The sequence below is a fragment of the Dermochelys coriacea genome, chromosome 1, assembly GCF_009764565.3.
Source record: "Dermochelys coriacea isolate rDerCor1 chromosome 1, rDerCor1.pri.v4, whole genome shotgun sequence".
NCBI classification, from domain to species: Eukaryota; Metazoa; Chordata; order Testudines; family Dermochelyidae; genus Dermochelys; species Dermochelys coriacea.
In genome coordinates this window covers 261,645,307-261,651,141 of record NC_050068.2, presented here as the reverse complement: position 1 = coordinate 261,651,141, position 5,835 = coordinate 261,645,307, and positions in this window count along the sequence as shown.

Below are 5,835 nucleotides of genomic sequence, written 5' to 3'. Positions count from 1 at the left end.
GTAATACACACACTGAGAGCAGCCACATGCACAGAGCAAACAGGTCATCACAGGCGCTGAGAGCAAACACACAGTGGGAAAACATGCACTGAAACGACACACACACACGCAGCAAACACATTGAGAGACAATGGAACACACACAGAGCAAGCAAGCAAACAAACACACATACTGAGAGTAGACACATGCACACAGCATCACAGGCGCTGAGAGCAAACACGGGGAAAACACACTGAAACGACACACACAGCAAACACATTGAGAGACAGTGGAACACACACACACAGAGCAAGCAAACAAACACACATACTGAGAGTAGACACATGCACAGAGCATCACAGGCACTGAGAGCAAACACACAGTGGGAAAACATGCACTGAAACGACAGACACACAGCAAACACATTGAGAGACAGTGGAACACACACAGAGCAAACAAACACACATACTGAGAGTAGACATGCACAGAGCATCACAGGCGCTGAGAGCAAACACAGTGGGAAAACATATACTGAAACGACACACACACACACAGAGATACAGCAAGCAAACACTCAGTGACAGAAAACACATACTGAGAGCACATACATTGACAGCAAATACACACTATGAGACACAGCACAGGGACAACGAACAGAGGCAGCAAATACACACAGTCACACATACGAGAGTATACTTTACCCACTGAGAGCAAATGCACACAGAGACACAAACGGTAAATACACACACTGACATAATACAGACAGCAAATACACACATAGTTCCAAATACACATCGAGACCACAGATCCAGCAAAAACACACATTGAGAGACACTCAAACACTGATAGCAGACACATGCACTAGTACCATACAAACACAAATTGTGTATGTCTCCATCTTTTAGGTTGTAGGCTCTTTGAAACGGTCTTTGTATATTGTACAATGTACATAGCTTATTAAGTATAGACAATTACCTATAATAATGTAAGACATTTTTCTTAGTAATCTTACCAACCACAATTTTGGCCAAATTTGCATATCCAAAAATGTAGAATTTTACTTCAAAAGTGACAAGTTTTTTCAGAGATAAAATGGGCACCTGAGCTGCCTCATCCCTGAATGCTGATTTTATGGGCACTAAGGTCCTGATCCTGTACACATTTACTCACGTGAGTAGCCTGCTGATTCAGTGAAACTGCTCACATCTGTGAAGTTCAGTTTAAGGGCTTTGCTTGACCAGAGTCCAGATTCTTGAAATTGCTTCTTCTTTTGTTGTTGTTCTCCAGTAATATGTTTCTTTTCAAAGTGATAGTGAACTGGGTTAGATTTATTTAGATATATAACAAAAAGGTGTGTGGGGGGTGCTTTTTCTGGACTCAAGGGTTGAGATTGTGAAAGGAGAATAGGGGTGCTGTGGAGCTAATTCCCCTAATTGGCTTTGAAAATCTCAATTGAGGTGCCTTTAACACTATTCTTAATTAAAATTTGATGATGTAAAACCTTAGCAGCTCTCCCCAAACCAGAAAATAGCCAGCCAGCCAGCCAAACAACACCCTGCCAATACACCATCACAGCTACAAATGCTGGCCTTTATTGTGCCCCTCTCCTGCTAAAAGGCCAGAGGATTTGTAGAATTCCCTGAAGGACACAGTTTCTGGCTCTTTTGAATCAAAGGAAGGGGAAATCAGCATTTCTCCAGGGAGAACAACCTGCCAGCAGCCCCTTCTTTTATATTAAGGCAGCTGCAGCTCAAGAGCCTCCACTTATCACAGCTGTTGCAGTATGCTACAGGGAGACAGTCTCTCAAGAAGGATGCCCGTGTTCTTTTCTCAAAAAGAAAAGGAGTACTTGTGACACCTTAGAGACTAACAAATTTGAGCATAAGCTTTCATGAGCTACAGCTCACTTCATCGGATGCATTCAGTGGAAAATACAGTGAGGAGATTTATATACATAGAGAACATGAAACAATGGGTGTTACCATCACTCTCCTTACAGTGTGTATGATAAACCCATTGTTTCATGTTCTCTGTGTGTGTGTATATAAATCTCTCCTCTGTTTTTTCCACCAAATGCATCCGATGAAGCGAGCTGTAGCTCACGAAAGCTTATGCTCTAATAAATTTGTTAGTCTCTAAGGTGCCACAAGTCCTCCTTTTCTTTTTACAAATACAGACTAACACGGCTGCTACTCTGAAACATTCTTTTCTGACACTTACCAGCTGTGGTTCCAAACCTTGTCTATCTTGGTTACTTAAGGCAAGTGGAGTAGCTATGGGGGCTCATTATTAATGTCTGTTTAATGAGGGGAGGAGACAGACTATCCTCAAATATGCAGAGGCTTACCCTGCCTCAGGGATCCATTCATTGACACTGGCATGCTTGCCAGTTATCACCAAGTCTAACTTATTCCCTTGATTTAAAAAAAAAAAAAAAAAAGAGCAGGTAGTGGCTGTTCAGTTCCAGATGTATTTGTAAAAAGAAAAGCAGTACTTGTGGCACCTTAGAGACTAACAAATTTATTAGAGCATAAGCTTTTGTGAGCTACAGCTCACTTCATCGGATGCATTTGGTGGAAAAAACAGAGGAGAGATTTATATACACACACAGAGAACATGAAACAATGGGTTTATCATACACACTGTAAGGAGAGTGATAAGCCATCCCCAGCAGCAGGGGGGGGAAAAGGAGGAAAACCTTTCATGGTGACAAGCAAGGTAGGCGATTTCCAGCAGTTAACAAGAATATCAGAGGAACAGTGGGGGTGAGTGGGGGGGAGAAATAACATGGGGAAATAGTTTTACTTTGTGTAATGACTCATCCATTCCCAGTCTCTATTCAAGCCTAAGTTAATTGTATCCAGTTTGCAAATTAATTCCAATTCAGCAGTCTCTCGTTGGAGTCTGTTTTTGAAGCCTTTTTGTTGAAGGATAGCCACTCTTAGGTCTGTAATCAAGTGACCAGAGAGATTGAAATGTTCTCCAACTGGTTTTTGAATGTTATAATTCTTGACGTCTGATTTGTGTCCATTCATTCTTTTACGTAGAGACTGTCCAGTTTGGTGAATGTACATGGCAGAGGGGCATTGCTGGCACATGATGGCATATATCACATTGGTAGATGCGCAGGTGAACGAGCCTCTGATAGTGTGGCTGATGTGATTAGGCCCTATGATGGTATCCCCTGAATAGATATGTGGACAGAGTTGGCAATGGGCTTTGTTGCAAGGATAGGTTCCTGGGTTAGTGGTTCTGTTGTGTGGTTGCTGGTGAGTATTTGCTTCAGATTGGGGGGCTGTCTGTAAGCAAGGACTGGCCTGTCTCCCAAGATCTGTGAGAGTGATGGGTCGTCCTTCAGGATAGGTTGTAGATCCTTGATGATGCGTTGGAGAGGTTTTAGTTGGGGGCTGAAGGTGATGGCTAGTGGCGTTCTGTTATTTTCTTTGTGGGCCTGTCCTGTAGTAGGTGACTTCTGGGTACTCTTCTGGCTCTGTCAATCTGTTTCTTCACTTCAGCAGGTGGGTATTGTAGTTGTAGGAATGCATGATAGAGATCTTGTAGGTGTTTGTCTCTATCTGACAATTTCTCCTCTGTTTTTTCCACCAAATGCATCCGATGAAGCGAGCTGTAGCTCACGAAAGCTTATGCTCTAATAAATTTGTTAGTCTCTAAGGTGCCACAAGTACTGCTTTTCTTTATGCGAATACAGACTAACACAGCTGCTACTCTGAAAGATGTATTTGTATACCCAGTGACATCCTGGGTTGATTCCAGGTGGTCTACAACCTCTCTTTGAAGGTGAGACTACACTGGTCAGGGACAGGAATTTTTTTTTTTAAATTTGTTTTTGATCGCATATAGCTAGCTATTTGGGGGCTAGAAGACTTCTCAGTAATTTGTGGAACAAATGCCTGTGGGTTATTGCTTCTACAAAAGAAGGAAGTTGCTAGTGTCTGAAATTGCCATCCAGTGGTTTGAGCCATTAACAGAAAATAGGGGCTGTTCTGTGGTGATGGATATTCATGCATTATTCACTAAAGGTCTAATAAGTAGTAACCCCACCACGTGCTCACCATATAAATGAGGCCTTGTAAAGGTTCAGACTCACCTGCCAGCACCTCCTGCTGGCAGTCATCAGCTCATCCAGCCACCAGAGCACCCTCTGCAGGCCAGTGATCCACCTTACCATCGGCCCCTGTGTCCCTCCCTGAATCCAGTGCACCTTTCTCTGGGGTCAGGTTAAGGTTCTGGGTCTCCCCACCCAGAGGAACCCCCACCCTCTAACCCCACCTCACCTCAGTCTGGGCTACTGCCAGTCCCCACTTAGCCCCTTGTATCAGAGGTAGACTGCAGTGTATACTCCACTCATCACAGGCAAGGGGGTTTTGGACCTTCTGCAACCCTGCACCTATTCAGTCTGTAGCCTGAGGCTTTCCAGGCCAGAGCTCCCTACACCTCTAGCCCTTCCCCTACCCTGCTCTAATCTAGGTGTCCTGCTCAGCACCTTACAGCCAGGCCCTTCTCCCTCTACAGGCAGCCTCTTATAGGGGCCAGCTGGGCCTGATTGAGCTGGCCACAGCTGCAGCTGCTCCCTTAATTAGCCTGGGCTTTTCCCCACAGCCCCAGCCTTCTCCCAGGGCTGGCCTCAGCCCTGTTAGGAGCGGAGTGGATAACCGCCCCCTATAGGCCTCTTGCCAAGATTATGTCTTTCATGCTTCATAGACCCTGAAAATGTATTCCCTGCCCTGGAGAAATGCTTGGCTGATTTCACTAGAAGGATGCATCAGAGCTGTCTTGTTTTCAAGGCCTAGGGTATCAAAAATCATGACAGTGGGTACTCATCGTAACAGGAAGTTTCTCTCTTCCTTTGTGCCCCTGCTGTTGAGGGGGCTTGCTCTGAGATAATGAATAATGTTTAAAACACTAGCTCTATCTTTGTCCATGGAAAGCTGTGTGTCAGACATTGTAATAAAGTGTTTATTTTAGATGCACAGTTTGTCCTGGCCACATCTTTATCTATCTTGCAATGACCTTGCAGGCCCTCATGCTCCCGTGCGGTTCATTATTGTAATTCCATCTGAGTGGAGCTATCAGCAGGGCTTCTCCATCATTCACAACTTGTTCAGCCTCTGGAAGGATGTTTGCTAACCAGTTTGAACCTCCAGGGTCAAATTACGCCTGCCATGCATTCTTTATATCAGCTGTACATACATGTAGCTTAATTTTAAACTAGCACTCCTGGGTTTTAAAGCCCTCAGTGGTGTAGGCTTTAGTTACACGCAAAACCATTCCCCTAAACCTCATCCTGCCAGGTATCTGATCACACACACCACCTGCTGTGTGGTAATAAGCCTGTTAATCTTGTCTTTTACATTTGTATGCAATGGTGGCTTGACCGCACTGGGCCCTAACATATGGAATATTCTTCCCTTGACATCTATCTTAGTACATTTCTTCCCACTTTTACAGCTTTCACCACAAAGTTGGCTTTTCATATAAAACTAGTGTTGAACACATATTTATTTCCTTTACACCCCATTCCTACTCTGAGCTTGGCCCTTTTTCCCAGTGGCAGACTCCTCAGTTTGCTTTATTAATTCCACATTTTAAGAAGGTATTTTTCTATAGAGTTTTATTGCATGTTGGTATGGCTTAAAGTGTATAGCAAAGTGTCCTGAGTGCAGTTATTATTAATTCTTCGTCTATCACTCCGCCTCTGTGTGGGTGAGGCAAAACTCTGTTCAAAGCACCTTGGTTATCCAGTAGTTTTGTCTCCTCTAGTAAACAGATGCTATTTTTTTCTTCAGCTGAGACAATTGATTTTTGCAGTATTGTCATTTGCTTTGGAATGTCACA